Source organism: Gallus gallus, chromosome 12 (assembly GCF_016699485.2).
Source record: "Gallus gallus isolate bGalGal1 chromosome 12, bGalGal1.mat.broiler.GRCg7b, whole genome shotgun sequence".
NCBI lineage: Eukaryota > Metazoa > Chordata > Aves > Galliformes > Phasianidae > Gallus > Gallus gallus.
The window spans coordinates 18,747,277-18,759,132 of record NC_052543.1 but is presented as its reverse complement, the minus strand read 5'-3'; the positions used below and the strand labels follow the sequence as shown (position 1 = coordinate 18,759,132).

Genomic DNA, 11,856 nt, shown 5'->3' with positions numbered 1-11,856 from the left:
TGCTGCCCTGTGCCCTCACTCCCAGCCCACAGCAGCACAGGGCTCTGTGGCACACAGCTTACATAAAGCAGCCATAACAGACGGCCAGATTTGGCCTGCCATGTTTGAGGGCTCTCACACAGCTTTTTTCTTTTCTTTTTTTTTTTTTTTTTTTTTTTCAGGAGGGAAACCAGCAACACATGGTGAAAAACACCCTATAGCTTCTAGCTACTGTCTTTGAGATCTCGCCATCTGTTCCCATGAACTTCAAGCAAGAAGCAGCACCATTTTGAAGGCGGGCGCTTAAAAAAGCCCTCCGTTCCTTGGGCAGAACCCTCGTGGTGCCAGCAGGGAGGGCAGCCGGGTCCCTACCCGGAGCGAGGCTGCGGTGCTGCAGGGCACCCGGCACGGCACCACGGCTCCGTCCCACCTCTGCCCTTCCCCGTGCAGGCGCACAGCCACCCAGCCCTCAAACCTACAGCTCCAGGACCGCTGCAGAGCCCAGCCGGGGGAAGCACCGTCAGCTCTTTTCCCAGGGCACGGTGCTGCTGGGAATGCAGGACAGCAGAGCACAGGCCCGCAGCACGCTGCACGCTCCCTCCCCGTGGCACCTTTCCCAAAAGGAGACGAAGCCGAGCAGCTGCTGATATGGAAACCAACTGTTTGAACTGCAGTGCACTTACATATGCTAATGGCACCAAGCTACTGACTCCTGCAAACGTGATGCAGGAAATGACTAAACATTTAGTGCTTGTTATTTAGCAGTATTCCTGGAGACACGTAGGTGGTGTGGACAGCATGGTATGTGCATTAAAGTGCAATTTAGGTCAATGATTCTTTGAAAGGACCATTCTCTCTCTTCTCCCCCCCCCCTCCTTCAGGGAGAAGGAGTGTTCAAAGATTAACTCTGCCAGCTATCTCTTCCAAGCAGTTACCCTCAGCTCCAAAGGAAATGAAAAAGGGGTACGACTGTAGGAATTACCCATGTTAGCAACATCGAAATGCCTCTGCAACGCTGCTCATGCTTTATCTGCTTTTAATGCTTAGAAAAAGGATTTGAAAGAAGCTGTGCAGGGCAGAGCGCGTGTTTAGGCAAAAGTAATAACATTTAATGGGGTGTCAGAGCCTAACTTTGTAACCGACAGCCCCACATGGGAGCAGAGATCCCCTGGGAGGCGGCTGCCATGCAGACACGGGGCAGTGTGGGCCATGGGCTCACCAACACAGGAACAAATGGCTGTGGGTGGCTCTGGGATGCACGTCCATCAGATAGCACTCCTTTCCGTGGAGAACTTTCCAAATCACTGGGAAATCCCCGAGGAACTGGAGATGCATCTCTGGAGGGCTGGGTACACCTGTCTGGGGCCACGGGGAATGGATTCTGCACAAACCACAGCTTCCACAGAACTTTGGTGGCAGTGGACTGCTGAGACAGTCTGGTGTGGGCCTCAGTGGGCAGCAAGAGACACAGAAATCACAGGTAAATGCAGGAGGGCTCCAAATGACCCCTCTGGTTGCACAGAACACCACACAGAGCTGCCTGTAGTTCCCAGCCATCAGATACTTTCTTCCCCTGGTTTCCCCCGTTCCCAGCAGTGGCAGCTCCTGAGTCATGCAGCTCACCTGAGGCTGTCACTGGGCAGTGGCACACCGCAGCAAGCTTTCACTGCGGCCCATTTTCAAGCACTAACTGCCTTTCAAGACCATTCATTCCTAGGTGGTAAGCCTTATTTGTCTATTTATTTTGTCCCAAGGGAATCGATACGGCAAAGCATTCAGGACTGCTGCTGGGGAAGGAGTGTCCCTATTGCTCCCTCATTGCTGGCAGCCCGTGGGACCTCTGTCATTTGGCTGCTGTTCCCACAAGCGAGCCATCTTTCCAAACGCAGGGAGTTCTCTTTGGATAAAGGCCGAGGGATGGTCACAGGGGAGCTGGGACTGCCTGTCCCCAGATGTGCTCCTCCAGGCCCCTCCAGACTGCCCCGAAGTCATCGCACCGCCGCTCTGTCAGAGCTCTGAGTCAGCCCAGCACCCGGCGGGACGGAGCCTTCAGCAGCGCCGGCTTTCCAGTGCGGATGCAGAAATGCACCAAAAGCAAAACAGGGGACATCATCACTTCTTTCTTCTAAACCCACTTAAGGGCCTTACACTGAAAAGTGCGTAACTGGAGAAAAGAGACATGCAAATACTGAGTGCCCTTACAGTGCGAGCAGCTCATAGAAACACAGCTACCGCTCCTCTTAGAGAAAGGAGCCAGTGCTGGCAATCAGCAGATTCCCTCCTCGCCTATGTTTGTTGATAGAGGAGCAGACCTGCTCTCTCATTTGCTCTATCACCACCCTGACATTCCCTGAGTCACTGCATGTTATCTTGCCTGTCAGTGCCATATACTTTTCACTCCAGACACTCTCTCTGGAGCATTTGTTACTCAGAGACATAATTACTCAGTGCTTCCTTAATCAGCCCAAATGCAAGGCATCGGCCACGGAAGACATCTAAGAGCTCAGCTTCTTGGAGACCCCAAAGCGTGAAGACAGACAACATCTTCTCCCAGCAAAACTTAAGGGGAAATCAGTCCAGATTTATGTGCCCACCCCCCATGGCTCCCAGCTCTGCAGCAGCAGCCCAGGCCCTGGCACGGTGTGACCCAGTGCTGCGGGTGCAGGGAGGGGTGCTGGGAATCACCGCAGCCACAGCGCTGCCTGAGTCCTTCCCTGCACATTACAGATGTAACACGGCGCTGCTTTGAAGAGAAATTTCCTTGATATCGTTAGATAGGTTGCTCTTTAATCAAAGTACTGCAGTTAAGTGAGTTATTAAGCTGTGGCATCAACAGGTGAATCATAACTGCTGATCAAGCAGCAGACGGGCTGTGGCCCTGCGGTACCTGGGAAGCCCCAGGGAGGTCAGCGAACCGGATGAACACCAGGAAAACCAGGCAGGGGTGTGCGGCCCCAAACACCTGCACTGCAACACCCACCTGGTGCTGCAACACCCACCTGGCGGCAGTCCCACGGGGGGGAGCAAATATCCCCACGCTCCATCACTGTGTCTGCAAGCTGCAGGAAAACGGTCTTCTCAGCCTCACCTGTGCAGTCAATGCAGGACGAATCTGCCTGTTCTGGAGACAAAGACGAGGAAGTTGTTGGGGCAGTTGCTCTTTCAGCCATGAGAAGTGAAATGTGGGCTGAAATCTGCATCACACGGAGCCCATCAGGTGGAGACTCCTCACTGAGCTCACAGTTTAAGCACACTCCTCCCCATTGACTCCTCAGAGGAGTAGGAAGAGGTGGAGGAGTGCTTATTTGAGGGAGGGTCATAAGCTTCCAATTCACAGCTCTGAGTTTTGTGAGTAATAGTAAACTCTGTATTTGATTGCAGCATCATTTCTGTGTGTTTCTCCTGTCTATATCCAGCAGCATCCTCGGGATTGAGCCCCGGTCCTAGCTATAGCAGTATCAATGCACAGTACTTCTCCTCCACACCCAGAGGGTTTGATGTGTGCCCTGCAAGGGCTTTCAGTGCATGCAGGGCAGGGAGGGGAGATGTCAGCCCCATCCACGTGATGTTACTGCAGATCATGGTCGCCACGGTCAGACCTCAGCTCCTGGGTGAGTAAGCATCCTCACAGAGGTGAGCACTGCTCCAGTTACTGCAACAGGGAACAAATGGGCTACTCAAAATAACAGCAAACCCCCAGGAGTGCCATTAGAGCAAATGCAAGCCCTCTCTTAAAGGAACAAATGAAGGCTTGGATGAGGCTTTGAGAAACCTCATTTAGTGAGAGATGTCTCAGCACGCAGCAGCACTTGGACTGGATGACCTTTAAGGTCCCCTCCAACCCAAACCATTCAATGGTTTTACAATTCTAAGACTTCTTGTGAACGCCAGTTTTGAGCAAAATCAGTGTCAGAGGGTTTGTTTTGCTCTGCTGACAGTGGGATGAGCTCAGACGTTGGATATGTGAGCGCTATGGAACAGCGGCGCTGCAAGGAAGGCCACGCTGCGGCCAGAGATGGCTGCTGTACCCTGAGACATTCAGGTGATGGCTCAGCTATCTTCTGAGTGGAGCCTGGGGGATTTAACTGCTATTTTTTGGGGTGTTAGCCTATTTTCTCCCCAGTGCCTAAAACAAGAGCTCTATTCACAGCACTGCCCGCAGGCTCGCCTGCCCAGCCTGGAGAAAACATCTGAGCACGTTGCCTAACCCAACCACAGGCAGCAGAGCCATCAGCTGACAATCCCCAGACCTCACAGCAGGATGGGAGAGAGCCAGACACCATTCCATCAACAGACCAACCACTTGGCAGCAGCAGGCCTGCCCTATCTGACAGGCTGTGCCCACAGAGGTCACGCAGACCCCACATGTGTGCACGTGCCCCATGCCCAGCACCAGCAGTGGTCCCTGGGGGCTCGTTTCTGCCCTCACCTTCCACCTCCATCACGCGTTATTTGGGTGAATTGCAGCAGGGAGCCCACCACATGACTAACAAACACAAGAACTTCCCTGCTTTTGTCTCCCTGCTCCCTCTCAGGAGCTCTGTTGTTTTGGTTTTTTCCCCTTGCATCAACATCAAACCCTCTCCCTTAGCCTGTGATTACTGCATAGGAACCCCTCAGCAATGCAACCATCCCTTTGGGCTCTCCAGCTTGAGAAGCTGGCTGCCCACACTGGGTTTATTTGGTGTTTGTTTGTTTAATGGCCCAGTTAGGAAACTGGGAGCGGGTGATGGAGGAGATGCACGCATACCGTGGTGAGCTCTGGCTAAAGCCTGGAACCTCTGCAGCCTAAACCAGGCAGTGTCAGGCTGTGCTGACATCACATCCTTCACAATGAAAACATGGGGATATCACTCCATTCCTCCCTGAGAAAGCCAGCTGTGGGGGAGCACCAAGCTGAACCTCAGACTGGGACAGCAGCACAGCTCCTGGCCTTGGTTCCTCCACAGGAGCACACGTAATGGGCTGCAGCCCCAGGAGTGAGCTTTGCTGCCCGGATTTCCACCTGCCTCCTTCCTGCAGCATCGGGGGGGGGGGTCAGTCTGACATCCATAAGCTCTGTAAAGCTGTCCATGGTTAATCACAACAAACCCACAGACTTTGCCCCAGCGCAGACACTGCTGCTCCTCCACCTTTTATCCCTTCTATAGAAGAAACTGTGCAGATGATGTAGGGATCAACTGTGCAACTTCTCAGTTTTATGTAAACAGAAACTCTCCTGAGGGACGCCCTGGCTGCTGTAGTTTTGTATTACATTGCATACAGCAGCACAGTCGACACAGAATACAGAACCTGGCCCACAGCAAGTACGAGAAGCAGACACAAAGGAGAGCGTCTCTGTCAACTTCCCCTGCTTAGCTTTCAGATCATGGCAGAGCAAGCAGAGCCAGAGACAGATTTCTCTTCCAGCCACAGACAGCATTAAAGAAATGACAGAGCAAAGCACCTGGCTCCCAGCACACTGCTGTGTGTTCTGCTCCCATCTCCAAGGCCAGGACTTACTTTTATGTTATCCGGAAATCTCCTTTTCCCAGCTCCAAACCAAGACTTGAGATCATTAGAGGGAGTACTGCTTGTCAGAGCAGAATGCAAATTTAAAACACTTGTCCCAAATAACAGGAGGTAGTAATTAGGCTCCAGTACTTCCTCCTGCACCCTTTCCTGCACTTCTGCGGTGATGTAGGACATGTATCACCAACGTGCCAGTAAAATGAAGAAGCCTCCCTTTCTCCATTTCACAGGCCGCTCCTCTCTTTCCACTGTTGCTCCATCCTCTTGTTTATTAACTTTCTTTCTCAGTCACATCAAACGGGCAACTTCCCTGCAGCAGCACTCAAGGAAACACCCCAGCCATCCTGCTGGCACCAATGCCTCCTGCCACCGCCATTCACAAAATGCCACCGAGCTCTCCTTCTGCAACAAAACCCCGGGACAAGTGGCATGTAGAAGACTTCCCAGCAGAAAGTCTTGGCCAGGTTCATGGCCAGAAGGGCCATCAGCCAGGATGGACTCCTGGAGGTCCTGGAGCCACGTAGCACAGACATGACAAGCTGAGGCAATGCTCGTCCTCTGCACCTAATGAGCAGAGGGAGGGCAGACTCACCTCACCATGGAGTGGTGGCTGTGTGAGGAGCCGCCATCGAGGCCGGGCAGGCCTGAAGATGTGAGAACTGACACGGGCTGCAGAACCCCATGTGCAGAGCCCTGCGGGGTGCAGGACAGGGCCTCATGGCAAGGACAGAAAGCCAGGAGCAAAACCGGGCACAGCAACCTGCGCCGGGAGTGTCTGTGCCCTTGGAAAGAAGTGGGAAGTTAAAGAAGACAAGTCTTTACATGGTTTGGAGAAAGTAGATACATTACTTATAATCTGATTAGAATTCCTTACGAATACTCTGTGAGGTTAGCTCTGGAATCAATGAATGGTCACGCACCTCCCTGAGCACAAGATTTATGTTTAAGAAACTCTGTCATTATGGTAAGCCTACAGGGAGCATGTCCAATCGCCTGAACAGGAGCAGCAGAGCCGTGCTGGAAGCTGCCCCAGCAGCTCTGTGCCCATTGCTGCCTTTTCACAGCCCGAGCCCAAATCCTGGGTGAAACAACTGATTTAGAAAGAGACAGTGCTTCCAAAAAGGCAGCGCAGAGCAACACCAGGGATGTTTTACGTATCACTTGGTCACTCGGTGTCGATAGGAAGTGTAGGGATAAATGCCTCCAGGCACTGATGGGCTCAAGTGAGGCCGTGGGAGGCCATGCAATGCTGCTCCGCGCTGACTGCCAGCCCAGAGCTGCTCCAGGCAGCCAGCATGGCCACCAGCCACACATCAGCTGCTGCATGTTTTATGTGCTCCACTCCATCCGGGAGTTTCCCTGCTCTCCAGCTCTGCACACCACAGGCTGCACGCCGCCACGAGGGCCAGGAGCCGCTTTGTTGCGGAAGGAGAGTGGCATTGTGGAGGAGTGCATGAGGAGCGGGTGGGATGACGCACAGGTGTGCCCCATGGGCACCAGAGGGGACGAGGAGCCCTGCCAGGCCACGGCCCACCGTCAGAGTGGGCATTCCTGTCTGCTTCCTTCCAGCTTCATGTCGGCAGTGCTCAGCCCCGCCACGGCCAGCATTGGCTGCTCCTACTTGCACTGCAGCCACCTCACTGCTCCACGCTGGAGATGCAGAACGAAGCTATTTGTCAGCAAAATGAAGTGGCTCTCCCTGCATCCCCCCTCTGGGGCTGGCAATCCCCTCCCTCCAGCTCCAGGGCTGAGCATCCCTCCTGCCCAAAGTCCCTTCCTCAGGCTGCGGGCAGGCTGCAGGGCAGCAGTTCCCCAGTTCCTCTGCCCGCCGTGCTGCCTGCAGATCCCCAGCACCGTGCCTGCCTTGGAGGGCATCCAGCACGCTCACTGCAACCCCAGACAAACAAACAGCAGTTGTGCAAGGGTGCGGGGCAGGCATCTCCGGCAGGAAACAAAGCGCAGGACTTGCTCTATTTTAATCCTGCCAAGGGTCTTCTTGGAAGCGAGGCAGAGCCCGGCTGTGCAGAGTTAAGAATGAAACCCTATTTTTAGCCTGTCCCCGGTGAGGTAAGAGCGCGTGAGTCAGCCCCGGCGTGGGACGTTGCATAACGTGGGGCCGCCGGCACACGGGGGTGAGGATGGAGGATGGAGGATGGAGGATGCAGGGAGCCGTCCCTCTGCCTTTCCTGGCATTGTCACCGCGAGACAGACCCTCCACATTATTTAAATGCAGGGCTCTTCTTTCCACCTCCCCTCCCCTGAAAATTTTAATTAGAAACAGCAGTAGGCTGGTTATGTAATGCGATTAATTGCAGCATTAGAGTGAAGAAATATAGGGCATACAGGTCTTAAAGATTCACATGCAAAGTCATGTGTGGGAGTGAGAGAGACAAGGGGGAAACGCAAGACTTATCTGTTTGATTATGTACCGCTCACGGGGCAGTGATTTATTCCCCGAATAACTTAATCACAGCGATCTGCCAATAGCCAAGGCAAAAAGAAGGAGCAAACACCCAGAAGATGAGGGAGCAAAAGTGCTTTCACAGCATCTCTAAAGGTTAGGTGTGCACCCTGCAAACAGGATGTCACCCGTGGCAGCAGACCTGCCCCTCAGCAGCACTCACTCACTCCAATAAAAGGGAGATTTTCCATTGAGTCATGATTAATGAACTGCAGACACATGCTGACGGGGAGGGCTGCAGCTAACTTTCACTGTGCTGCAACTGTATCTGGGGAGAGTAGATGTAGCTTCACGGTTTTCTCTCTTCCTATCTTTTGTAAAGCCATCTCCAGGGAAGAACCGAAGCCCAGATCGGTGTGGTCTCCTGCTGGTGACCTCCAAGCACCCAAAAGTGAAGGGTAGGATTTTGGTCACTGGATGGCTGCTGTTTAAACTCAGCCCAGTCCAATAGCGGCAAGGAGCCGCTGGTGCACCTGACTGCCCGAGTGTGCCATAGGTGGATGGGCTGAGCGAGGTTTGTCTTCACTGCAGAACCACAGAGCATCTGGGGCTGAGTGAGCAACCTCACTGCAAAACCCAACTGGGAGAGATGGAGCGAGCGCTGCGGGGACTTCGGGAGGCATGTCTGCAGGTATCCGAGCACTGCTGCTTTTCAAAGCCAAAGGACTGCTGTTAATATTCATGGGAAGGAAGATGAAAAGGCACTGGAGGAGGGAGCGCGTGGCGGGGTACCGAGGAAGTCCCAGCATGTTTTATCCTGTGCTTGCAGCAGAGAGAGGAAGGCTCGCGGTCCGAGTGCAGCTGCTCTGTGCTATAGATTGCACTCCCAGATTGTCTTCCTGCCAGCTGCCCCCAACGCCAAACCGAAGGCTCCAGTGGGAAGAAGTGCTAATTTAAGGAGCTCTCTCTGAAGCAAAGGCTCTTCACCCAGGAAGCCCAGCACAGCTCAAATTAGCTTTGCTGCTGGCAACCTCAGCTGTAAAGCCATGGTCTGAAACAGAAACACCTCCAGTCGGGATCTCTCCTCAATAAAAACTTAATTTGCTGCTGCTTTGCCATTCCCTTGCAATGATTTCAGAGGCCCCTGTGTATGGATCTGTCAAGAAGCAAAATGCCAAGACAAATTTAAAAGCAGCTTTAAAATTACCTTGAATCTATACCGTTTGATTGCTTTGCTGATAAGAAAAACACTGAATGATTCCTATCAGGAAATCAAAAAACCAATCAGATTTCAGCTGTCTTCTCGGAGAGGCGCAGCGCATCGGGGTTAGGAGCGATGCAGCAGAAATACCCTTCCAGGGGTCTTCCTGGTGACACACTGCAGGGGAGGGTGAGCCGGCCAAGAATTCTCCTCCAGCTATTTGTGGGTTTGTGCCACTGCGCTGCAATAGTCCTCAGCTGCTTCTGTGTATTTCTAAAGCTTCCCTCAGCTGTGTGTGTGAAAGCTGAGCACGAAACCCACCCATCGGTTTGGCATTTGGCTTCACCTGTCTCAGTGCGTCTGTACCACTGGAGCACACTTTCTCCCTTATGCAGAGCCTATTGGTGGCTCTCATCAGGCCAGACCCCAAAGATGCCCTCAGTGAAACCTCCACTGGAACCATCTTCCATTGGAAGCATTTTTCCTCTCCTAGAAACTGGCTGAAGAAAAGCTGTTCGGGTATATCTAAGCGCACAGTAAGATTTCTCCTGAAGAAATCAAGATCAAAGCTCACACAATTAGGAACAAACTAAAAGCAAAGGCACCTTTACTAAAGCTCATTAAAAATATCCTTTGTGCCGATCTCCTGTGTGGCACCCAAAGTCTCATGAATACAGTGGGCTAATGAGAATGCAGTGGTGTGGGTTTTTTCCTCCACTATTTTTCTCTTCCGTACTTAGCAAATGTCATAGTTTAATTAAGGGATGTCAAAGGCACGGAGGGCTGCCCCAAGATCATCATTGCCTGCTGCTGTATAAACGCGGAGGTGAAGACAAGCGAGAAGGGCCATCGTGCCAACAGTAAGTTATGGGCAGAGGGCAAAGCTCAAGCGTGGAATGGGCAGAGCTTTATTTATAGCGGTGGGCTGCTCTGCCCGGCCCTGCAATAGGGCTGCCCAGCCCTGCTCCCCCCAGGCTCCAGTGCTCACCACCACCTCTTGCTGTCCGTGCATCCCCAGCTTCCTTCAGGACCTGACCAAGCCTGTAATTCAGCCTCTAAAGGCGCGCACGTGGGCGCTTCTTTATTTACAACTATTTACCAAAGCCCTTCCAATCACGGACTCCTTGATTTTACAGCCTTTTGTGATTCTCATGAGATGATGTTTCCCTTTCCGTGGCTGCCTGCTTCTCTCCCGCTCTCAGTGCCTGCTCTCAGATAAAGCCTGGCTCATTCTCCTTCCCCTTCTGCCACATCAGTCAATATTGATCTGACCATTCCAGGTGCAGCTTGTGCTAACAGTTTTCTTTATGCCGCTCTCCCTGATAAATCCGTGCCCTGCAAACCGTCCTCCTTCTGTTTGCCATCCTTGCTGGGGTCTCAGGGATTCGCTGCATTACTTCACTGTTTACCTCTCAGTGTTCTGCAGGAGGAGTAGTGCACGCTTTATCTCACCAATTGCTCCCATTTCTCAGCTGCTGAGCAGAGGTGACTGAAAAACACCCTGTGAGTTCTCTCCCTTCAAAATTACCTCCAAATTAATCTGCAAGCGCAATACTCCCAGCAGTGCATTGCCTTTTAATGGAAACCATGCCCCAAAAGCAGCTTGCTGACAGCCCTCCATGACTTCATCAACACACAGCTCTGGAAGATGGCAGGAGGGGTTCACATCAGGCCTTGACTCCTATTCCTGATGAGCACAGCACCAGCCATGCAGAAATGGAAGGAAACATCTCTGTGGGACCACGATACCTCCCAGATCCTCCCTGTTACACGGCAGACAGTTCTAAGTATGGGGCTGCTGCATTGCCAGACTCCACAGGTCAAGCAAGAGGGATCGTTTGCCTTTGTTGTGACTGACTTCTCGCCGCACTGTGGAGGAACAGCTGCATTTCAGCTGGCCTTGATGAGCACCGGAATGGTCCCACTGGTGAGGTTCTTTAAGGGGAACCACCACACCGAGGTCTCAGAGGTGAATGGTTCAGAATGAAAATAGTTATAAATCATAAAAAGGAGCCAAATGAATTCCTTCGCAGGGAAAGACAGCACAGATCTTCTGAGCCAAGAAACAACAAAAGGATTTCCACGGCATTCCTCAGCAAAGTATCTACCAGTTCATTAGCATGAAACAACCTTCATAAAACATTCTGTAGTTCTACCAGTAAATTCTCATAAAACTAAACCCCCATACAGCTTAATTGCTCTTATTAGCAAGCCAACTGTCTGTCAGACTTATTTTGTTATGCAAGGCACACTAGTAAGAGAGGGCATGCAATTTTTAATCAGAGCTGGGATACTCACTAGGATACAGACTTCTGAAGGGCACAACTTCACCCAAACAAGCACATCCATCACAGCCGGACACAGAGAAGAGGTGCTGTGCCTTGCTACATCAAACATACGGCTGCACGGAGATTCATCTCCTCCCTCCTCCTCCTCCCGTACACCTGCAGCCATGCCTGCCCTAACTTCTGCAGCCCCTGCCCAGGGAGGAGAGGCCCAGCTGACAGCTGAGCAGAGCACAGCAATGCAGATTCACACCCATCCTATCTCCGGGCAGGATTTTTAGCAGAACACTGGGAATACAAAACCTAAGGAGTGGTTCGGGGGTCTCCAATACGAGCAGCTCAGTCTGAAGGCATCCGTCCCCTCCCTGCTCTGCAGGCCTCCATGAGCGCCTCATCTCCCAGGGAGACACGGCGCTGCCGTTACCATGGCTGTGTGAGACCTTTAGCAAACACACACTGCTCTCCAATAGGAGCTGCCG

General features: G+C 52.5%; 2 long non-coding RNA genes across 2 annotated transcripts; one reads left to right on the top strand and one right to left on the bottom strand.

Annotated features, from left to right (window-relative positions):
• Positions 1–2,744: 2,744 nt before the first annotated feature.
• Positions 2,745–6,321, bottom strand: LOC121106666. Its single transcript, XR_005839431.1, has 2 exons — positions 6,083–6,321; positions 2,745–3,631 (listed from the first exon to the last, which is right to left on the bottom strand). It is a non-coding gene; the product is annotated as an uncharacterized LOC121106666 (long non-coding RNA).
• A 986-nt stretch (positions 6,322–7,307) lies between these two features.
• LOC112533364 lies at positions 7,308–9,009 on the top strand. The gene is made up of 2 exons (XR_003077451.2): positions 7,308–7,557; positions 8,274–9,009. It is a non-coding gene; the product is annotated as an uncharacterized LOC112533364 (long non-coding RNA).
• The last annotated feature ends 2,847 nt before the right edge of the window (positions 9,010–11,856 follow it).